Below are 24,201 nucleotides of genomic sequence, written 5' to 3'. Positions count from 1 at the left end.
TGGATTCAGGTCAACACGCAACATTTGTGACGTGACTGGCACCCAGCAGGCATGAGACCTGGAGGCTGATGTCATCGATCTCTAACTCAGTCCCCTTATGACAGTCTGTGTCATAAGGAAAGGGAAACCGAGGCAGAGTTCATGTAAGTGACCTGGAGATCATGTGCGAGTTGGGTGGACTCCAAGTCAGGTCTCCTGATGGCTGGCTATTTTCATTTCTCATTATGCTGTGCCCTGTGGGCAAAAAATTAGGAGGAAAGAGAATCTGACATTTTGGAGGAATTGAGGCAGAGTGGGGGGTGGTGGGGGAGGGTGGGTGAGGACACAGGAGGAGCCAGTCCTGCCCTGTCACTTCTCCAACCACCAGTGAGGATGGTCCTGCTAATGGTCCCAAGTTGCAGCTCGGCCGGTCTGCTCGGAGAGGGGTGGGAGATTGCCTGAGACTGGTAGCTGGCGAAAGAGAGTGGAATTTGAATTCTGGCGTGTCTTTCTCCAAGTCCTGTGCTTTTTTTCCTGCCTTGCCAGCCCAGGAGTGGGGCCGAAGATCAAGGTCAGACTAGCCACAACTGAGACCCTCGATTGTGGCAGGGAGTGGGCTTGCTGCTGGGGCAGTTCCTCCTGAACATCGGGAGAGCTCCGGGAACTGGGGAGAAGGTGGTGTGGGGCAGCTGTGCACCCCAGGGGAAGGGGCAGCTCTTGAAGCCTGAGGTGGCTGGACATCTTCCTTGGAGTGCTGAGGGGGCCAGGAAGCGCCATTTGGTCTCTGTGAATCTGAATAAACTTTTGGGCCTCTTTTGTCTAGTAGGGTGGCTTTCAAAGGGCAGAGAGTGACTTTGGACCTGCAGGGTTGAGGATCCTGTGCTAGAGGTAGATAGGAAATATCTCAGAAATCTTAAGTTTTATTTTGAAAATTCATGCACTATTGGCCCTCTTCCCCATGATATATCCCCGTGCGTAAGTGCAATGGAGGAATCTAGGTCCATGAGCCTCACTGAGGAGCCCGGATGGGGCAGGCCAAGACCCCGTCTATGGCCGCCTCCTGTTCAACACTTACCAATAACTAGAATGGAATTATGACTCATGGCGTCCCTGTAAGATAGGCTGTATTAATTACCCCTTTCACAGACCAGGAGAGGGTGAGTGGCCTGCCCAAGTTCCCACAGCCATTGATGTAATAAGATTTGGAACCCACATAGGTCTGACTCCAGAGCGTGAGGCACTGATTCGCCCCTGGCCCTGAACGGCCTCGTCACCCAGCGGCATGTGGCAAAGCGGAAAAGGTGGCCATGTCAGCGGAGGTGAGGGTCAGGATTTGAAAAGGGCTTCAACAGGGCTGAAAGGAACCTTGGGCCCAAATGAACGCATACCAAGGTGAAGGGCAATGGAGACCTTTGCTCGCACTGGGGTTCAGAATACCCACCAGACACACACAGGATGTGGGATACCTGGGTTAACAGCACAAGTGAAAGATGCTGGGTTTTTAGTTGACAGGAAGTCTCCTATGAGTCAACAGAGGGAGGTGGCAGCCAGCAAAGCTAATGTCACCATAGCCTCTGCAAATGCAGATACAATGGGGGGGGGTGGCTACTCCCAAGTCAGTTTCATCCAGCAGATGGAGTTCAGGCCTGGGACCCTTCTTCAGGGAAAGGGGTGCTGACAACCTGCCAGGCTCTCTGACACAGCGGCAGGGGTGGGGGGTGGCGGGGAGCAGCTCCTGGCTGGTCTTCAACACTCTCCCCATCTCCTGGCATCACCAAAGCATATGCATATATTTCTGAACAATTACAGTCCCCTCTTGACTTCTATGCAATTGCCTTACCTGCCTTTGGAATATGCTACTTGGTCCACTTTGATTTTTTATTCACGTAACCCGAGTAAATGTGGGGATTCCTCATGACCCAGTTTCTACATGAAATCACGTACAAAGAGGCACAATCCGGCAAGCAAAAGAAGAGGGTTTTCAGGCTTCCTGCACGTGTCTCTGAGACATAAAAAAGGATGAGGTCCCTGCTTACTTCTCTATCTCCTTATCTGGTGCTTCAAATCTTCTCTAGAAACTTTCACTCTCCCAAGGCGCCCCAGACCCTCCCAGCATCCAGTCGCCATTGCTCTCGACTTCCTGCATCTCTGTGACACACATGGACTTAACATCCGTGTTGTCGTCTTCTTGTCCCTCCTCCTCGTCCCCCTCTTTGTTCTTCTTCAGTTCTCTTTCCCCTTTACTGCTGACCCACATGCCTCCCTACAAAGTGGGGGGGCTCCAGGACTGATTGAGCCAGCCAGGATGCTCCCCCGTTTCTTGGGTCTCTCCAGCCTTGTTGGTCCCCTCCGATCCTCCCCGGACCCAGGATGGCCAAGATGGAGCTCTGATGGCAGCTGGCCGAGGAGAAGCAGAGCAGGCCAGGACCACGGTTTCGGAGGGGGTGCATGTGGCAAACATAGCGATGGGAGGGATGATGGGGCAGCTGGGAGCGCTCCACATGCCAAGCTTGTCCTTGCTGCATTAGCACATGGTCACCGTGGGTGGAAGAGCCTGGCCACCCAGGCATACAGATCCCACCTAGACTGCCACGTGACGGCCACTTTGAGTGACCAGCAGTAGGCAGAGGCCCTTCCCCAAAAGGCCTCCCTCACCTGTGTGGCTCATTTCCATTGCCCTGGGCACCTTTTCTTCCCAGGGTTGACTCTCATTTCTTTCATGGCATACCCTGAGATGTATTAGGGGGAGGCAGGCCGGAGAGACAGCACCTGCCACACATTCCACTCACCCCTCCCCTATACTTCCCCACCTCCCCTGCAGGTAGGTTGGGGCCCGCGGCTCATGCTGACCAAGGCTTCGAGCAAGGCAATTAAGAGTTGATGTGCCTCCTTTCTTCCCTTTCTGCCATAGTGACTTTGGAGGCCCTGTGTTCCAGAGGGCGGGGGGGGGGTGCTCCCAGCTCACACTGCACCTTCTATGAGCAAGAAGTCAACTGCCATTACATGAAGCCCCTGAGATTTCCATGTTGTCACTGCCGCATCGCCTGGCCTGTCCCAGCAAACGCTCAGAGCATCAGAATTAACTGAGTAATTGCTATTCTTGAGTTCTTTAATGTGATGAGGGAAAAAGCTGTCTCCGGAGCCACCCAGGGCGGCTGATTGACGCTTTCCCTGCCTGTCATCATGCCGCACAGATGGCACTTCCTGTTTGGTAACACCTCACGTGGGCTGCTTCATCCCCCACTGACTCTGCCAGTCATCATCCTACACAGTCAAGTGTGCACAGTATTAGAGGTTTGCCAAGAACACATCCTTGTGGCTGCCAAGGAGTGTCTGTTGGGGGAAGAGTATTCTAACAGACAATGTTCACAGGAGAAATGGACTGCCCCAGGAGGCAGCCAGCTCCTTGTCTCTAAGGTGAGCAGTAGAGGTGAGATGCCCATTAGGGATTTTGGGGGGATGGGGCATGAAGATGAGATGCCACCTGAATGGGGGGGGCTTGGTGTGGGAGGGTAGGATGGACCAGATGGTTTTTAAGTCCCATTCAACCCTGAGAGTCTCCAGCATAGAGTCCACTTCTTCTTCTTCTTTTTTTTTTTTTTTGGAAGGTGGATGAATGGATACATTTTGGTCGCTAAGAAAGTGAAAAACTTATGAAATAAAATAGCCTCACTTAATGAGCACGTAGGTCTTGTAACACTAACATTATCCTTTCTTAAGGGAGCATGCTCACGAGATCAATGTTCTCAGCTCCCAGGAGGTTGACAAATGGTGACCAGTGGTCACGAAGGCATGTGAAATAGATCTGTAATTTACACATCAACCACAAGGAGGGACGAGCTGAGGGAGGAGTCACAGCCTGGAGACAGACCAAAGTCATCACGATAACAGCCCCATAATAAGGACATCAGTGTTTTATCATGCACAAAGTGTTCTCCCTGACATCCTGAGTGCTTAGAGATTACTATCTCCGAGCTTATTGTCATATATCATATATCATCATAGATCTCTGAATTTATGATCATAGCCTCTGGTGGAGAAGGGCTGACATTCTCATGGGATAGATGGGCAGGGAGATTTTCAGAGATTTTGCCTGCCTAGGAGCACATAGCAAGTTAAGGGGGAAATCCGAGACTTGAACCCAGATCCTTTGATCGGAAGTGATGGATTTTCAAATAAGAGAGTATGTCAACTCCTGGCACTAGCAGGTGGGACCAACTCAGGTCACATGCTCCTTGGGTCCTGAGGCACTTCTGCTTTCTGTGTGTGGGGTGAAGCATAGTGAGGGCGAAGATAGCCCTGAACTGCTTATAGGCAAGAAGGAATTTTTTTGGGGAAAGCAATGGACCGGGGCACAGTGTCCTGGAGTTTGAACCCTGACTCCGTCTGACTCATTTCATCACATCCATGGAGCCCATTTCATCATTTGAAAATGGGGAGAAAGACACTGATCCACTTTGCAGAATTTCTGTGAGGACCCAATAAGAAGACGGGGTGAAAATATCTTGAAAATCCTACAAAAACTAGCGGTCTTGTTTAGGAATACATTCACAGGCAGTAACAGAACCGTCAAGTGGTTTTAACAGCTGAAGCTTTATTTCTCCCTTGACAGAAGGAGCCCATGGGGGTGGGCAGCGCAGGGCAGGGCAGAAGGTGATGTCATTACCTGAGGGCCCTGGCCTCTTTCCGGTTCTGCTCTACCTTATACACCCCAAAATGGGTGCCGCACCTCCAGGCTTGCGTTCAAGTCCCAGGCAGGACAAAGAAGGGAGATGGAGGAGGAATGGCACCTATATTAGGAACGGGAAAGTCTTCTTGGAAAGGCAATAGCTCATTGGCCAGAACTGCAGTCAAATGGCCAGCCTCTGGATGACACGGGAGGCTGGAGGTGTGAGCCCCTGTGGCGGGGTGCACTGCCCCATGGAACAAGTCCTGGGTTGTAATGGAAAAGAGGGAGAGGCTGGGACCCGCAGTGCTGGCGGCCAGAAGCACCTGCCACAGCTCTGCTATGGAGAGCTCTCCTGAGACCAGCGCCCAACTCACGGGGATCTTCTAAATTCAGCCTCTGGACCGAGTGAAGGAAAACCGGGTTGCCTCATCCTTGGAAGAGAACATGAATCCACAGGATTCCACTGTCAGAATGGGAAGCAGAGGCCAGGCGGGGACGAGAGGAGGGGTGAGTGCTGCTGCAGGTCTGGGCGTTCCTCCGTGTCTCTCCCCACCTCCCCCTGCTCCATGAGTTCAGTCTCATTAGCCTCCTTCCACCGGGCAGGGCGGGCTGAATGCGAGGAGCTCATTTCTAGCCGCTGTGTTTGTGTACGTCTCCACCCGAAGATGTCTAACCACAGACTTCCTCTTGACTCCTGGCAACAGAGAGAAAACAAAACCGCAGCAGCTTTCATTGCTGAAAACACAAAACTGACTCGTTTGCCTAATAAGCCCAGACGGAGGAGCTTTATTTCTGGGAGGAAATGCTCCCGACTCCAGTCCAACGAGTCTCGGGTGGGCAGTCAAACCGCCAGACGATGCCACGCGCTGGCCAGGTGGGAGGAAGCCACCCGCCCAAGGGGCGGACCCCGAGTGCCAGGAGCCAGCTGCTGACCCGTTGGCTGGGCACGAGGGGGGTGCTCATGGAGCGGGGGGGCCCCGCCTGTCCCGAGATACCACTGGCCTCGCCCGCCAACTCTACTTTCAAAGCACCTGTTTCGTGTGTTTTGTACCCCCTTTCTCTTATTTTCTGTGTTATTAATTTCAGCTACTGATCAATTCCCATTTTGTACTTTTTTTGTTTGCTGATTTTTTTTCTAATTCTTTATGATGTGTATGCAGCTCCTTTATTTTTAGTCTTTCTTCTTTAATAAGAAGACGTTTTGGGCCATAACTTCCCCCTTAGCTGAGCTTTTTTTGGGATCCCATAGGTTTTGAAATAAAATGTTCCCCTTTTCATCTGTTTCTAGATGGTTTTTAATTTTAGTTTTTTTTTAAAGATTTATTTATTTATTTATGAGAGAGATTGAGCGTGCACACACATGGAAGAGGAGTAGAGGGAAAGGGAGGGAGAGAATCCCAAGCAGACTCCCCACTGAGCCTGGAGCCCAACGCAGGGCTCAATCCCAGGATGCTGAGATCATAACCTGAGCTGAAACCAAGAGTTGGACGCTAACTGACTGAGCCACGCAGGCACCCCTAATTTTCATTTTAATATTTCTTTTGATCCATGGGTTATCTAGAACTGTGTTTATTAATTCCCAAATAGTTAAGAATATTTTCAGCCGCATTATTTTTTTTACTTGAAAATTTTGAATTATAGTAAGAGGTTGTGACCTATAAAATCTCTAATCTAAAATTCAAAAAATTTCTCCTTTGTGCCCAAGGATGCGATCGAATTTTATAAACGCTCTATGGGGAAGGAAAAGCTGAGCTGGTCAGACCGATGCAGAAAAGAATGGAGTTCAGGGGCACCTGGGTGGCTCAGTCGTTAAGCGTCTGCCTTCGGTCAGGGCGTGATCCCGGCGTTCTGGGATCGAGCCCCACATCAGGCTCCTCCACTGGGAGCCTGCTTCTTCCTCTCCCACTCCCCCTGCTTGTGTTCCCTCTCTCACTGGCTGTCTCTTGCTCTGTCAAATGAATAAATAAAATTTAAAAAAGAAAAGAAAAGAAAAGAATGCAGTTCTAACGTGTTCTTCTTCTGCAGATAAATTGCCCCGTTTCAGATCTAGCTTGTCTCCGTTTCCAGCTGTGTGTCCACAGACGAAACACAGAATTTTCTGGAGAATTTATTTTCCATCATTAGAATGGGAGCAATAGGAACACGCACCTGTCAGTGTTTCTGTGAAGATGAGATGAGATTGTGCAAGGAAACACGCCTAGGGTGCTGTGAGCAGTTACTAAATAGAAATACTGCTATTTTTATTGTGGGTTTGTTATTTTTGCAGAAAGGGAGGAACCTTTACTGTCAGTGCCCTAAACTTTATCCCTGCCGCAGAACTGTAGTTTCTGGTTATCGAGAGGCCTGGAAGGAAAGAGGAAATGGAGAGCTCAAGGAAGCCACCACCCTCCCCGGGAGGAGAGCCACCTGAAGCCCAGAGGAATGGGGCCACTTGCCCAAACAAACAGAGCAATTTGATGGCAGAGCCAGGCTTCCAACTCAGGTCTCAGCCGGCCAGTCCCTCTCCCTCTGCTGGCGGCCACTCTGGTGTCTCTCTTGAGAGAAGAGGCAGTTGACCGAAGGTTAGCCTCTGTGGCGAGGGAGATCTGGAAGCTCCCGGTGTGTGGCCACCTCTGAGCTCTGTCATGTGACACCTTCCCCATCTGGGAAGGCAGCTCTGAGGACAGTAAGTTCGAAGGGGAACCTGGAGAGAGAGGGTTGGTTGGGCGTGGTTGGATGCTTTGAACATTGCTGTTTGTTGCTCAGTGGGGGGCACAGGGAAAGCCGGACTTGAGCTGGGGGAGGGGTCCAGCTCAAGACCTAGGTTGACCTGGCAATGGCAGGTGCTCCCGGGAACGCCATCTTCATCCCTCTGGCAGGTCTTTGGAGTGGACCTCAGGGGCAGTGGTCCTGCGTTACTGATTGGGGTGGCTCGGCGGCATGGCTATGCTCCTAGAAACCGGAGGGGCTAAGGGGACAGCTGAGTAACACTGTGGAGGCCTAATTAAGAAGTGAGGCCACAAGGGATGTGGTGCTGGCTCTGCCTGTCAGCTGACATCTGAGAGGCGCTGACACTCCACCCTCGTTCACAGGAACTGGGAAGCCATGGGACCTTCTCTGTGGTGGGAGGCTTGGGAGGGGACAGAGCCACTGAACGGAATGACAAGGCAGAGGGAGGCTGAACTATCTGCTCTGGGCCACTGATATTGGGAGCACAGCCATTTATTGGCTAAGGATTCCCTGTATCCATAAGCATCCCATAACCATGCTCTGCATGGACCACGAGTGGTTAAGCATGCCCTTAACGTACGTGGATATGTCAAGGCTGCAGGATTCTGACTTCAGATAGGGGTCTGTGCTCTGGGATAGGCTGCCACCAGGTAAGGCCTGGGATCAGGGGCTTATTCTAGTGTCTCCTCGATAAAAAATAATAATAATAAAAAAGATTAGAGGACGAGCCCCCTAACGATTATTATGAAAATGAAGTAAGTCAATGCTTGCAAAAATGCTTTGTAAATATCAGCACAAATGCAGAAGAAAGTTGCGGTATGTAGAATTTGGTCTGAAAATGCTAGCTGATTCTTTACCGTGTTCCCAGCTCTTTGTTAGAAGCTGTAGAGAAATCAAATGGGGTTAAGTCTTGTTCCCCCATCGTGGGGCTAGTGGGCTTTCTCAATGTGAAATGCTTTGCAAACATCATCCTTTCCCTGCCTCTTCCTCAGGACACACTTCAATTAAGCACCTATTACAAACCAGGTTCTTGGCTAGAATCTGAATAACATAGTGATCACTGTCTATTAGGAGACAGACATGAGCAAATGGGTAGGGACCAAGCTCTGCTTGGTAGCCAGGGATTGTCTCAGAGAAATGGAAAAGTTCAATGTGCTCGAGGCAAGGAGGCAATGAGCACCAAGCTCAGGAAGGCTGCTGGAAAGCTTCCAATAGGAGGGGACACTTGATGAAGGAGTGGGGATAAGGAGCAAGATCCTCGTGGGGGAACATGGGCAGAAGGACCAGCACACACAAGGGCATCAAGGTGAGAAACCCACCTACATGAGGGTGTCAGTGAAGCATGGGAGCCTAATTCCAAATTTTGATCCCAGGGTGCACGTTGGAAGTCTTCTTGGAGCTCAGAAGAGTGGATGGCCCCAAATGGGATACACATGATCAAAGAAACTCATCATGGTGTCAACACGGTGGAGGGCCAGAGCGGTTTGATCAATGGTGGGTGTAGTGGGAAGGGCACAGGGTTTGAAGCAGAGTCCTGCTTCTAATTCAGGCCTAGCTCTGTGACCCGGGGTCACTATGAACCTCTCTGAGCTTCAATTTCATCCTCTCTCAAATTGGGAAAGGGGACCTGAATGTTCTCTTGGAACTCAATCTTTGGAAGGATGGGATAATTTACATGGAACACAGCACAGGGGAGCAGAGAAGAAGTTGTGATCTTGGCCCTTGTAGAGTCCACAGTGCAGTGGAAAGACAAGAAAGCAGCCAGTTACCACACAGGCTGGTCTGAGTTTTGATAGGCTGAGCGAGGCCAGGACATAGGGGAGCCCAGAGGACGAGCCCCCTCTACCCAGCCTGGGAAGTTAGAGTCCAAGTTAGCAAGGCAGAGACGCAAGCATAGGGAATGCCAGGCGAAGGGAACAGAATGAGCTAAAGCATGCAGGGGGAAGCCAAGAGCAGTGCTGTCCAGCTAAGACACAGAATCTGAAATGGGGAGCGAGAAGGCTGCAGGAGGTAGACAGTGAACTTGAACGCTGTGTTAGGGAACTTGGACTTGATCCTGTTTGTAGCAGGGAGCTATTTAAGTCTCAGAAGCACGAGAGGAAGGATTAATCAGGCGTGGTCACCCGTATGGCGATTGTGAGTGGGTCTGGGATGGCAGGTTGCAGTAGTCCTAGCAAAATGATGACCTTGTGGAAAGGATACGGCTGTATTTCACAAAACCCGGGGGTGAAAACTGCAGCCCCACCTGGGAGGAACTAGAATCAGGAACTGTGGAGTCATGCCTGTGGCTCTCCTCCCAGTCTCACGGCTTTTCTTCCTCTTTCTTCTCTCCATCTTCGGGCTGGATCTCTCTGGTAGAGGAGGGCCTGGCTGCCTGGTCCTACTCCTCACCGCCAAACACCCTGCAGAGGCCGAGGACAGGCTCTCCCTCCGGGCGCGGGTCTTGGGGGCAGGCCCTGTGGAGAAGCCCCGAGGGCAGACTAGTGGCTTCAGGGCAGGGGGCCTGTGGCTAGGAAAGGGGGTGTCTCCAGACAGCGTGTCTCCAGAATCTGCTCCTGTGGGTCTGCTGGGGGGTGTGCTTGTGGGGGAGTGGGGTGGTGGTGCTAGATTGGCCCCCAAGGGCTCTCTGTTCTATGGAGACCTTTACCCCAGGGAGGTGGGAGGGTGGATCACTGGGCTTTCGGGCGAGTCTGACCTCCAGGCATACAGTAGCCAGAATCCACAGAGACCTCCATTTACCTCTTCAGGAAGGGAGTTAGACCATGAAAAGGAAACCCAGAAAAATCCCCATGTTTGCTATTGTGGACGGTGAACACAGACCATTAAAAGAGTCTGAGAGGAGCTTGCCTTTGGGGAGTGGGAGGGCTGGGCCCTTCTGCTGCAGGCTTGGGAAGCAGGCTCAGAGCCCAGGGGTCTGGTAGGAAGTGGGGGCTCTTGGAGGAAGCAGCTGAGGCCCTAGGGCTGGAGGCTACCCAGTGAGGAGCCGGCCCCTTGGGGCTGAGGAGGGGCCCAGGACTTCTGGGGTGGGCCTGCGGTGTTCCTTTGTTTCAGATTCCCCTTGGACTTCACACAGCGTTAGCCTGAGGAACCAGAAACCATTTGGTGGTTTTCCCCAAATGTGGAGGGATCTGTCCGCTCTCCCCTCTCTCGTGTTGCCAGAAGCTGGGCTTCCTGGGGGTTCTCGTAACCCAGGAGGCTTTGCCCTCATTTGCCTGCAGTACGGTTCCCTGAACAGCAAGGAAGGCCAGCTGTAGCTGATGGAACAGCAAGCAGCATGGGCTGCTGGGGGCGGACGTGGGCTCCTATCCCTGTGTGTGGCAGGCCCCCCGCCCCGCGGGAGGGGAGAGGTGGCGCAGTGGTCAAGCACGTGGCCTCTGCACCACACACTTCAACTCCAGCACTATCGCTTACTGGTCGAAATCTCAGGCAAATGACTCAAATCTTGCCAGGTCTCAGTTCTCTCGCCTGTGAAATGGGCGTGATGATAGCTCAAAGACAGGTAGTGGTCCTCAGGGTTTAACGAGAGCCCCGGAGAAGCACTCAGCACGGTGTGCGGACGTGCTCACCAATGCTAGCAGCTTCGACAACTGCTGTCCCTGCTTTGGTGCACATGCAGGGCTTCAGCCCAGTCTCCCGTGCTGTATTTGTTGGTGTCCAGTGTGCGGTTACACTGCACCTGACGTGCTAGCCGTCCCTACCCTGTCCGTGTTAGCTAAACCCCGCCCCCCCCCATGCTGCCATCTCTGGGATTTCACCTGGGCTCTTTCCACCTCTGTCAGCACTCCTTGTGAGAGCTGCCTGGCCAAGTCCCCACCACACCTCTGCTTGCAGCCCGATCTGCCCTCCTTCGTGACAGCTGGCCGAAGATCCAGGGAGGGACTCACCGCTTTGCCTCCACACCCCGTGAATCTGTGTGAGAGGGAGGCAGCATCCTGCAGCCCATCACGTCACGGTGCAGCCCTGGGGTGCCAGTGCAATGCCCAGCCTAGCGGCGCAACCTTGGCTTGCCTGGGCCTCAGTGTCCCTTCATGTCACACGGAGATAATGCAAGCAGTGTACTTTGTTCTCGGGGCTGTTGTAAGACCTGTAAAGCACAGACAGTGCAGCCTGGAGCCTCTGAAGGGCTCACCGAAGGTTGGATACTTCTATAAAATAATCTTCAGGGACGCCGGTGGCTCAGTCGGTTAAGCGTCAAACTTGGCTCAGGTCATGATCTGCGGGTCCTGGGATCGAGCCCGGTGTCAGGCTCTCTGCTCCAAGGAGAGTCTGCTTCTCCCTCTCCCTCTGTAATCACTCACTCTCTCTCAAATAAATAAATAAATAAATAAATAAATAAATAAGATCTTTAAAAAAAAGTGATCTGAAAATACATGACTTTTAATGGCTGTGTAACCTTCTATTGTGTGGGTAGATCCCCTTGTTGTTGGCCACTTATTCTGTTTCCGCTCTTTCACTATTATAAATAATGCTGTAGTGAACATCTTGGATATAATTCTTCCTGTTTATCTCTGATTGCTCCCTTAGAAGAACTCCCCAAATCTTGTTTGTCTTAGAACAAAGCCCTGTCCCCCAGACTTTTCAATGCTGCCCTTTAAAATAAAAGCAAAGCCTATTTTCCATCAGGGAAAGAAACATATGGAACACGTTAACCAAGAGGTGGTTCGGGAGGAAGGTAGAAATAGGTTCAAGATGGGTTTGGATCCATTTCAGGATGTCTGACACAGCTCCCCTCAAGCCCCCTCCCCGGAGGGAGGCAGAAGCTGATCCTCAGGGACCACTGACTTCTTTCTTTGAGGGAAATCCAAAGGGCTTTGATGTTCTTGGCATCGGAGAAGCAACAACGACAGATCAATAAATGAAGCCAATGTGTGTGGACAACTCCTCCAGCCAGTAGGGGGCGATATCGCCTGCCTCCGTCCTCCAGTCGGGGCTAGGATTTCTTGCTAACAAGGACTTCCTTTGTTGTTGTCTTAAAACTTTGGCTTACGTTTTATATATTTCTCTGCCCTGTTTTTCTTCCCTTCCTCCCACCTATACACTTTTCAGAATCACTTTGGGTTGCCATTTATTCATCCACTCATTTGGGAGAAATCTATCGCATGCTTCCCTCAGGCCAGTCGTCCAGATTGTTTTCAGACTTTCTAAGACCTAGACACACTTGCTTTGGAAGCTCCAACTCACACACATCACACATATTGCAATTCACCCATATTCCATATTAAGTGTATTTTTTTTCTGTAAAGAAAAATAAAGATTATTTTTATAACTTCGCTTTTGAAATGATTCGGCTGCACGTAATTCATTCGATCTATGCCTGGCTTTGATTTCTCAGCAGTTATGGGGGTACTCAAGAATTCTTGCAAAGTGAGAAAAGCTAATCTGCCCATCGTTTTCAAATATAATGAAATTTTTATGAATTTTTATGAATGCTAAATGAAACCATTAATGTGGTTGATGTAATATTTTGTTTTGGAGACGTTTCATTAAAATTTTATTAATTTCTATTGCAAAGTTTTTCCTTCGTGTTTTGATCCAATAATTTTGTTTTCAGGTCTCAAACTTTTTTAGGGATCTCTGTAAAGTTCCCAGGCCCTCTGGTGCCCAGTGGCTAGCAGAGCCTTATCAGGCTGGGCCATGGAGAAACAAAAGAGTTGGTACAGTTTTTACGGAGATCCCAGGCCATTGAGTGACAAGTGGGCGAACTGTTTGCACAAGAGTAAGTATTGCCATAATGGAGAGTGATCGGGGCACGGTGAAAGTATCGTCTGCTCTAAGTTGGGGCCAGAGGGGGTCAAGGAAGACTTTTAGAGAACAGGCGTGCCTGAACCAAAATGTGCATGGGGAACAGTTTTCTAGGCAGGTTCCAGAAGGGAAGGACGCTGTTGCACGCAGAGGATGCAGCAAATGCAGAAGGAGCTGACTGGGACAACCTAACATGAACAAGCTGGCTGACCACCCAGTTCTGCCCACACTGCTTGCTAGGGCCTTGCTTTTCTGACCAGCGGTGCTGGTATTATCCAGGAGTTTGTGAGAAATGCAGTTTCAGGTCCCCCGGCCCTCCTCTGTGTTAACAGCATCCCCGGATGGGAGCTAGGCCTCCTGGGGGTTCGGGGCCGTGGGAGCTGGGGAGGGCGGTTGGTGGTCGGCCCGCGGAGCTGCAGCCCCAGGCAGAGTGCCAGTTGTTCCAAACATGTGTTTTCAAGTTTGGCCTGCGAGTCCATCTCTGGGGGCCCAGACGGCTCACCCGTTGCCAGACGGTTGGGGCTTTATCTGTTTAGAGACTCCTCCTTGCACTGGGCCCACGCTGTCCCTTCTGCTGGCCTTCGCTCCAGACAGCCCGCCTTGACTGTTGGCTCCCTGAGCCCGCTCATCACCGATTACCTAATAGACTGTAGGCTGTGTGCGTAATTCATTCCTGTGAGTAATTGATCACGTTAGGATGAACAGGGGAAGTACCGGGAAGGGAAGGGAGAAGCAGCATCAATAATCAGCGAAGGAAACCTGAGGCAGCTCTTTCAACACAACGGCCCCTCTTGCTGCTGTTGGCCCACCGCCTGCCCCCATGTGCGGATGGACGGGCTTTCTGATGAGTGAGGGCTGGTGGAAGGAGCTGTACACTGAGCCAGGAAACTTGCCTGATAGGCTACGTCATTCTAGGCAAATCGCTTCTCTCTGGGCCTCAGTTTTATTGGCTGTAAAATGGGAAGGCTGGATCAGTGGCTTCCACACAGGGCTGATGGCAGAATCACCAGGGATATTTGAACAGTCGCTGGTACAGTAGGTGCAGAGTGAGGCCAGGAGGCTGTGTTGTAACATGCGCCTTCTGGGGCTCCAATGCAATTGCGCCAACAGAAATTGGGGAACCGCTGGGTTGGATAGATAACCTTAAAGCTCCTGCCCTGCTCTGACCTTTCTGGACCACCGATAAGGCTGGACGTCCCCATGACCTCTTCAGAGCATCAGGGCAGTCCTGCGGAAAAGAGACTAGAAAGGCAGGAGACCCTTCGTCCACGCCTGACTCAGTCACCAATTCACTAGGTAATAGCAGTTTCTCCCTGTGCCTCGCCCAGCCCACCGCTATGCGCGCTGACGAGGCCACAGTGCTTTTATCCGAGCACCGGGTCACCGGGCACCTGCGGAGATTTCAAAACACAGCCGACTGGTTCCCATCATCTCTGGGATTCTGCTTCACTACGTCTGGGGTAGCTCAGGACACCGTGTATTTAAAGACTCCCCGGTGATTGTGAAGATCCGCCAGGTTCAGAAGCCAGGGACCTGTTCAAAGGCTTCGCAGAAGGGGACGCTGGTGTCCCACGGGACTGGCTGGGCAGCATGCAGTTCGAGGAGTCCACCGTCGTACTGGCAGGAAGCATGGGCCTTCTAAGGCAGATCCTCACTCACTTTTGGCCTCTGTGTGAGTCTAGACACAGCCTGCCAGTGGGGCACTCCGCCGTGTTGCACCGAAGCCAACGGAAGACCTGTGTTCAGACCTGCTGCTCTTACTAATAGGGTACCGTTGAGCAAGTCACGGGAGCGCCATGAGTCTGTTTCTTTGTCTGTAAAACAGAGAGTCAACAGTAACTCCGTCCATCCTCCCAGCCCAGTCGGGAGGATTAAATGGAACTACTTGAAGCCCGTGCTCTGTGAGTGGTCACACTCCTCAATTGTCCACCTCAACCCAGCTGCCCCCAGCTGCCTGCCCCAGGACGGGTGGGAACCAGGTGGGCTGAATGTCAACATCTCTCACTGTGATGGAAGCAGGATTTGGAGGGTCTGCGGCTGCCCTGGGCCAGAGGGCCAGCGAGGAGAAAGACCAAGCTTTTGGTTCAGATGGAAACTTCTGGAACTCCTCCACTCTGCACAGCCAGCTGCTCGACCCAGTGCTTTCATGTCTTCTCTCATCTTCTGGAGCCTCGCGTGATAGCCCCAGGTCAACAGGCACCTGCGAGCTGGCGAGTCGGTGAGGCTGAAGCCAGTTCTGTGGGGACTGAAGTCTCTCCAATCTGTCGCTTTCTGTCCATCCCCTTCTTCATCACCTTAATCCAAGGCACCTTCAAGGGACCAGTATTGCCCTCTGCAGATGTGTTCTCCTCATAGCAGCCAGAGAAGTCCTCTCATGGTATAAATTCGGTCATGCCATGAATTTTGACTAGCTTCCCATTCTCAACAAGTAAGATCTAAACAGGCATGTGAGGAATGCCCTGGAATGGCTTCTCATTCTCTCTGCATGAACGTCACACTTCCCCCCCTGGTTTCCACGGCCTTGTACAACCCAGCTTCTGTCTCTCCTCACTCACTGTGTGTTCTCCCAACCTGTTACTGTCCTTCCATGCACAGGGACATACCATCTCCCAGGTCCTCTGCAGGGAGGCAGGACCAGGTCTTTGAGCTCCAATCAATGAGATATGAGTGCAAGTGACCCACATCTCCTCTGGCCTCGGCCCCCAAGTGTCCCAAGAGCTTTTTCTTTTTGCTCTTGGCTGCACGCCGAGGATATAATGGACCACTCCAAGGAGACCTTAGGGGACAGCCGGGAGCCTGGGTTTTGAATAACTGAGCGAAAGACCACCCACCAAACGCCTGATGGGTTCTGACAAGAAGAAGGAATAAACCTGTATTGTCTGAAATCACTGAGATTTGGGCTCGTGTGCTCTAATGGCCCGACTCCTGGCCTGTTCTCAGTTCCTGGAATATGTTAAGATTCATCCTGCTTTTGCCAGCCTGTTCCCTCTGCTTGGAATGCTTTTCCCTATCATTCCTCACATGCTTGTGTCTTTGGCCTCTTGGTCTTCCTTTAAAAATCACTGCCAACTCTTAGCTTTTATCTGTGTTCTTGTCTATTTTTTTATAGAACTTTTTACAACTTGCATGTCGTGTTTCTTAAATTTATTTTTCATCGCGCTCTCCCCCTAGAATGGAAGCTCCCAAGGGCACGATTCAAGTTTGTCTCACTCCCCGGTGTATATCCTATGTCTAACCAAGTGTCTGGCAAAAAGTAATCATTCGACAGCTATTAGCTGATGGATTAAATGAATGAATGAACCAATTATGTATGATTCAATTCAGTTCAAATATTTCCTGGGTAGCAACTTTGTTCCAGGCACTCTACATACACGTAACGCACTCTCTACTCAATCCTCATTAAAATCCTAGTGGGGAGGTAAGATCATTACCCTCCCCCCTTTCCATATAGGGATTGTGAGGCATTGCTAGCAACCATCACCCAGATCCTTCGGCCATGCCCCCCCCCCATCACCATCTTAACTTCTGAAAGGTAGGTCCTATGATCTCCATTTTACAAAAGGAAAGACTCATGCTCAGATAGACCGAGTCCCTTTCCCAAGGTCATGCGGCTAATGAGGTCATGGAGCTGGGATTTAAACCCCAGGTCCAGAGGGAGGGAATGGAAGAGAATGGAGACACGCCTCTCTTACAGGGCGAGTCTTCCTGACCGCCTCGTTAGAAGTCCCTAAAGAATATCCCGAACGTGGGTGGAAATGAAGACCAGGAATGTGTCCAGAGTCCCCTGAGCTTGGTTTGCAGCGGGATTTCATTTTAAATGCAGGCCCCATTCTCTGCCTTGGTGCCTGGGATGAGGGGGCGCCATTTTACATCCTGGGAATGCAGCTCCCTTGACCTGGTGTGAGCCCGGCCGGGCTGGCCACCGCCGATAAGCCGGAGGCATGAGTGCCCAGGTTCATCTGGGGAGAGCAGCCGGCGCTGTTGATAGGCAGAGAAATCTGTGATTAATTATGGCAGATGAAAGTATGAAGTAATGACTCCTTCTTGAGGGCTGGGCAAGCTGATGAGCCTCGCTCGCTGGATGCGTTTGGAGACTGCACAGCCCCTTCTGAAACCAGCAGTAAACTTTCATGGCTGCAAGTTCTGTGACTTGGCGGGCTGCGGATTGGATGGCGCAGAGAACTCGTGAATCCTCCGGGGTGGGAGCTAATTAGGGTGCAATTTTTCAATTACGGAACATTGAGCGAGCCTCTCCCCGGACCCCCACACCATCCCTCAATGGATACACTCCATTTGTCTGTTTTCCTTTATTTCTTAATCATTTGATGATATGACAGCAATTATTTGTCATTGGGAAGGGAAAATCGTCACGGAGCTATTGTTTGCCTCCTGAAACCCGGCTTTTCTGTGGAGATGGTTACATTTGATAAATGTTTTGCATTCCCGCCGCACCTCCCCCACTCCCACCGGGGGTTGGTGTGGCAACAGGAAAACATTAGCCTGTGACACTAGCCTACTCTGATTGAAACGCCATTTGTAGAAAGGCCTGGAAAAGAGCAGGATCGAGTTTAAAAGAGCCGTAGCCCAGAGTTCCAGGCCCACCCACGTCACCTAGGCTGGAGCTGTGGGACATTTGCTTGGGGAGATTTGGTCACTCCTCTGAGCTAATAAGCCAGCATCAGAATCAGGAATGCAAAACAGAGAGGGAGCACAAAGAAAAAAGGCAAAGAAGAAAGCCGTGCTCCGCCAGAAATGGGAAAACTTAAATGACTTTGTTTAAATGTCATGGTACTCTCAAAGCCCTGTTCTCATATGTATGCAAGTTAATTAAATGGAAAAATGTCAAATTAGTTGCTTAAAATATTAATGGCAGGAATTATCCCAGATTCTAGAGCAGGCAGAGTGGAGGAAATGAACCTTTCAGGGCTTAACCCTTTTTTGGGTCATCTTCCTCTCACAAAACATATCTTTCTTCTAAGCATGAAAAGCTCAGGTACTACGAAAGAGTTTTGTGGGTTTCAGGACCCGAGCTTTCCAGTGGGCATGCAACCTGCCCTTCCATCTGTGATAAAGGACTCACTAATGGCATTTGCTTCTGCCGATGCTTCACGTGGGGGATTTGAGGTTTCCAGAAAGACCCAATAATCATGACTGTATCTCACTGGTCTGTTGCGGAGTCTGGATCATTTGCCATTTTTCTTTTGGTTTTTGAAGGGTATTTTGGTTTTAAGAACCCATTACAAGGCAAAATCGGAAAAGATGGTACAAAGAGGGGCGTCAGTGTTCTATTCACTGAATGTTTGTCAGTATTAAGGCGCTCTATATTGCACAGGCTGGGCTGTGCAACATGGTGGGAAAAGGGGGAGTCCCAGACTCCAGGGCTTTGCATCTGGCAGGGAGAGGCCACAGGGCCCTGAATCTAGTCTTACATTAGCGTGTAGGGGAACTGAAGCCCCAAGAAAACAAGGAATGTTCCAAAAGCCGCACAGCTACCGAGTGGCGATAAGGCTCATTTGTCCATGCAACACAATTCCTGCCCACCTTCCCCCGGGGACTTCCATATATTTGGGGACTGCAGGGCACATAAACACAGGCCCGTGCATGCCGCACGCCTGACACTGTAAAAGAAAGGGCAGAGAGGATGGAAAGCAGGTACATGGTTATCAGGCAGACCTTCCCTCTATCAGCCACCCAGGCTTTACCGCCCACCGTGGCAGCCAGCTCTCCGTGCCGGCAAAGGCAGGCAGACAAGGAAGGCAAGGGCTGTCTACTGAGAAAGTATGGCTGGTCACCATGCAGACAGGCTGACAGATGTTATCCCTCTGGTACAGATTAGGAAAGTAGGAGAACCTCTAAACCAAGGAAATGGCCGAACTGAATCTGCAGGAATTGATAATCCTACAGAAGGCAATGGGATATCGCTTTACTAATCACTAAAAATTAGCAATAGAAATACCGAAGGATAGGGGTAGGGCTCAATTTCAAGTGGTATCCTCAGAAAGAGGGAGGAGGTATTCTGAGATGCTCTGTGGGGAAAAAAAAATTCCCAAAAACTTAGGGAAACTCTCTATATTTTTATCTTTTTTTCTTTTTTTTTTTTGTATCAGCCAGTGAGGTCAGCTGAACCATGGACCCCAAATACATCCATCTCTTAATCTCCAGAACCTATGAATGCTACCTTCTATGGCAAAAAGCCCTTTGCAGATGTGATGGAATTAAGCATCTTGAGATGGGCGATTATTCTGGATGATTCACGTAGGCCCAATGTAATCACAAGGGTCCCTGTAAGACGGAGGCAGGAGGGTCAGAGTGAGGAGGAAGAGATGTCATATAACAGAAGCAGAAGTTGGAGTGACACACTTTGAAGACAGAGAGAGGAGCCCTGAACCAGGCGACACAGGTGGCCCCTCGAAGCCGTGAAAGGCAAGGCGGCGGGTTCTCCCCTGGGCCCCCCGGAAGGAACTGGCCCTGTCGATATCTTGACTTTAGCCCAGGGAGACAGACTTTGGAGCTGTGAGAGAATGAGTGGGTACTGCTCTAAGCCACTCAGTCTGGTCATTTGTAACCGCAGCAGTAAGAAACTGACATGGCCGTTACTGCTGAGCGCTACTTTCTCATTCCTTGGCTGGAAGAGGTTGGGTGGGCCAACTCTGTTTCAGATTATAGGTTGCTTTCAAGTCTCCTCATCAGCTGCATTCTGGGAGAATGGCTGCTGGGCGTGTGCTCTTTTCATGGCAATAGCAAAAATGGGAGAGAAAACTAGCAGGTGCTTGCTGTGTCCATGGCCAGGTCCATTCCGAGACACCCCACTTCTGCCCATCTTCTGTTGGTCACGTGGCCGAGCTGAGCATCAGTGGGAACTGGAACCATACACGGCCTGGTCTAGGGGGAGGCACTGCAAAATCACATAGCAAAGGGCAGGATGTATGATCCTCACATTGGGGATGGGTAGTAAAGAGTTGGGACCCGCCACGCTTTCCTGGCAGATCCGTAATGCACGTTAACATGCGGACAGGTCTGAGAAGTCCTGCAGAAAATAAGCCTGTCTAACTCTGTTCACACAGTGTTCCCCAAGCTTCTTGGAGAACCGAGCCTGACTATTATCCTACAGGGTTAAGTATTTGAGACATGTTCATGAAGTTCAAGGAAGGAGAAGACAGGGTGAGCTTGACTGGGCTTTGAAGAGTGGATTCAAGCAAGCAATGAGGCTTTTACCACTGGTGGAGCAAAACTGAAAATTTTTCATGTGGGTTCATGCCCCCTATCCTCGAGGGACTCTTTCTCATGAGAATTCTATCAAATAGATTCTCTCATGGACAAGAAGAACCCAGAATGATGTCCTTGTTGTCTAAAAGGGCAAACACCACTATCTGGGAGTCTGGTCTGTACTAGCCCAAGGGCCCGTTGGAAATTCCTCAAAAGGCAGGCGTTCACCTCTCGAACAAAGAACTGGAACATCTCCTGCCCACTGGGCTTCCTGCAAACAAGCATGGATTTGGGAAGTGTTGCTGGATGGAAAACAAACAAACAGAGGTGGGTGAAACGGGTTTCCCACCAGAGTCGATCATCAACCCTGCTACTAGAAGTTTTCCCCTTCCCATGAGGACCTAGACAAGGAACAGTCGGAGGAGCAGAAAGCAAGTCTCCCAGCATGGGCGCTGTCCACTCCAACCCATGCAGATGGACAGAATCCCTGACTCCAAGAGGTGCCCAGAGCAAAGCGGGGAGCCTCTGGCCTCGAGGGGGCCCTCTACCATTCTGAGAAACAGGGGCGAGGAGGACATGCTATCCCTGTGCCCTGCCTCCCTCCACTGTGAGTCACCAAGCACTGCCCGGGGAGGGCTGGCCACTCTGCGGGATGATGACTTATTCGACACACTTAATTAGCCTATTTCCATGTAACATGTTTTAACGGAGGCCATTACAGCCTAATAAAAAGAAACAATAGTGCCATAAATCCCAGGATCAATAGAAGGGAAAGCAGCGAGGCTGAGAGCGGCTTCCTCTGAAAGACCCAGAGGGGCTTCACGAATGCAATTCCCCTTGAAATTGAAGGATGAGGGGAAAGAATGTGTGCCGGCTCGGCCGCTCAGCCACGCATTCAGCTAATATTTAGAGGGGGCTGACTATGGGCCAGCCTCTCCCTGGAGCCCCTAGGAGGCAGACAGAAGGCACAGCCTGGTGGAGGAGAAAGACACAAGAACAACAATGTCACAATTCAGTGTGGCCGGTGTTACGAACAAGAGCTGGAAAGAGAGACTTCCTGGAGACAGGATATTTGGATGGGTTTTGAGGGATAAACAGGAGTTTTCCGGGTGGAGAAGGGAGTGGGGGAGGACAATGCCAGAAGTGGAAAGAGCACATAGAAAGCACAGGAAAGGGGCATCGTAAGTTTGGGGAACAGAGAGTGTGAGAGAAGCAGAGAGAGGGTGTGGCTGGAGAGGTACACTGAGGCACGGTGGGAAAGAGCCTTTGCCAAGCTGGATTTGAGATGCTTCGGATATTCAGAGAAGTCGAAGGAGATCAGAAGGCACAGTTACCAGAGACAAGTACTGCAGAGGAAACTCCTTGTCTTGGTTCATTCAGGACCCCTGAAGGACCGGCCTGGCGCCAAGGTCCTGTCTCCCAGGCAAACTTGGGAGGGACACTGCAGCAACTTCTGCGTTGTATCTGAGCAGAAGTACACCCCAGCACTGAGATGAGCATAGCATCAATTCCTAGCTTTGGAGGCAGGACTGGAGGGGTGGAGGAAGACAGCAGAACAGCAACCTGTCCACTCACCTGGAAGGAAGGGGCTTGATCAGGAGAAGCCACAAAGGTGTTCTGAGGGACACACGAGACATTCACACTCCGGGTGGCTCCAGGAGACACTGTCAGCTCTGAGGCACCATGCTTGTGTGGGATGCATGCCTGTGGCTGGCTAGCCTAGTGGTGAAAACCTCATATAGCAAGGTCAAGGCCACCGGCTTAGTCTGCTTCTCCGTTAACGATCATCAGAAATTTCACAAGTCCATGTGTTGTATTCAAGAGAAGAGCTGGATTCTTAGCTCAGCTTTGCCGTCAGCCACTGACTCCACTGCGGACTACTCAGTCTATCCATCTGAATTTCAGTTTCTTGGTGGTAAACGAGTTTTCCTCAATAATTCTCTCCTTCACCAAACCATCCAATCAAGTCCAGTTTATTTTACCACCCAAGACATGTGTCCTTCCCCTTAGTTGAGGCCACTGTCATATATGGTCCCTTGGGAACTGTCGGAATCCCTGAGTTGGGCTTCTGAATTGCAGGCTGGCTTCCTTGTTACGCAAGGTCCACATCAGGTCTGTGAAGAGCTGGGTTGTAGATATTCAGGCTTGTGAGCCACAAATATCCATGCTGCATGTTCTTCTTTGGTGGAAACAACCCAAATGCCCACTGATGAATGGAGAAACATCATGTGGTATGTCCATTCAATGGGAAATTATTTAGCCATGAAAAGCAATGCTATCACACTACTGAACCTTGAAAACGTTATACTAAGTGAAAGAAGCCAGACACAAAGGGCCATGTAGTATAGGGTCCCTTTATAGGAAATACCCAGAATAGGCAAATCCAGAGAGACAGAAAGTAGGGCTGGGGTGAGATGGGAAAATGGGAGGGGGTAGTCAAAGGGTGTCGGGTTTCTTCCCAAAGAGATGAAAATGTTCCAAAATTGACCATGGTAAATGTTGCAGGAGTCTGGGAGTAGGCTAAAAGCCATTAAATCGTGTACTTTAAATAAGTGAATTATGTGGTATGCAAATTATTTCTCAGTAAAGTAGTTAAAAAAAAAGATTTTCAGCTCCCAGGCCATACAAAATCAAGCTGTGGTCCACATTTGGCTCATGGGCTGTTGTTTGCTGACGCAGAGGCTCTGCCTTACTGCCGAAATGCGTGGTCTCAACTGCAGATCGGATTTTGTCACTCCCCTGCCGGGAAACCTTCAATGGCTCCCCATTACCCACAGGATAAAGAGCTAATTCTTTGGCTCTCATACATGGTCTTCCACACTCCGTCCCCAGCTAGTCTTCCTAGTCTCCTGTCCTTCCGTCCCTCTCCATGCTGCAGCCACATAGATGACTATTCCTACCCACCAACCCTTCCCTTTGATTTGGTTTCTGCCATACCCTCTGCCTTCAGGATTCTGGAAAGTTCTTATTTACCTCTCAAACGTTCACTCAGGTCTCGCTTTCCTTTGTGGCACCTCCTGCAGTCCCCCGGGAGAATGGATTGCCACTCTAGAATTGTGTGGTCTTGGGCTATGTTTATTTGATTAGAGATATGCTTTCCATCGGAAGGCTGCGAGCTCCTTGGCATCAGCAGAACAGGAACCATGTCTTCTCTTCTTGGCCCAGCCAGTGCTCAGCACAAGTTCCTGGCTGGCAATCAACATTCAGTAACCACTTTCTTGAAATGAATTGAAGCCCAGTGAGAAGCAGACTAGCTAAATGCTGTCAGAGGAATTCAGCAAAATCTCACCGCGGAAAAGTCTCCTGGAGGGTCTCGAATAACCTAAGCGTCTCGTGTTCTGTGATGAAACTTGCTGGAGTCATCCGGCAAGGAGGGGCTGCGGCACATCTCGGGTCTGAGTCTCCATCCCCACCCCCACCCCCTAGCCAGGGGCTCTTGTGTGCACACCTCCGTGTCTTTCCACAATCCCTTCCAACATGAACACTCTGGGAATCGAGGCAGCTTGCCACAGGCAGGTTTTATAGCCATCTCCTTGGCTCGGCGAAGCCAAACATCCCGATGGCCAGCGGCCCGCTTCTCCTCTCTCCCTCCCTTTCTGGGCACTCTCAAGGTCCCTAGAAGGGGTCAACTACCTCAGGAGTGGCCGGAAGAGCGGGCCAGAACCTCCGGGCATGGCTGGCTGCAGGAACAGAGAGGACGGCCCACCCTCTGACGCAGCTGGAGCGGGAGGTTGGACCCCGGCTCGGACTTGGATCCCGCAGTTTGATTTATGGCACTGGGTACTTGCTGCGCACATGTTTTTCCTACGCCTGGGAACACCCCAGGCTGACTGCGGTTTTCTCTTGCTTTAATCGTGTGTGTGCGTGTGTGTGTGTGTGTGTGTGTGTGTGTGTGT

The 24,201-nt window shown here is 50.9% G+C and overlaps 2 long non-coding RNA genes across 2 annotated transcripts; one reads left to right on the top strand and one right to left on the bottom strand.

Annotated features, from left to right (window-relative positions):
- Positions 1–3,182: 3,182 nt before the first annotated feature.
- LOC103679033 lies at positions 3,183–5,922 on the top strand. The gene is made up of 2 exons (XR_572810.2): positions 3,183–3,396; positions 5,042–5,922. It is a non-coding gene; the product is annotated as an uncharacterized LOC103679033 (long non-coding RNA).
- Positions 4,557–7,631, bottom strand: LOC121105545. Its single transcript, XR_005838136.1, has 2 exons — positions 7,055–7,631; positions 4,557–5,342 (listed from the first exon to the last, which is right to left on the bottom strand). It is a non-coding gene; the product is annotated as an uncharacterized LOC121105545 (long non-coding RNA).
- Between the last annotated feature and the right edge of the window lie 16,570 nt (positions 7,632–24,201).

Source organism: Ursus maritimus, unplaced genomic scaffold (genome assembly GCF_017311325.1).
Source record: "Ursus maritimus isolate PB19 unplaced genomic scaffold, ASM1731132v1 scaffold_27, whole genome shotgun sequence".
NCBI lineage: Eukaryota > Metazoa > Chordata > Mammalia > Carnivora > Ursidae > Ursus > Ursus maritimus.
The sequence above is the reverse complement of the archived record's forward strand: the minus strand, read 5'-3'. Positions and strand labels throughout refer to the sequence as shown.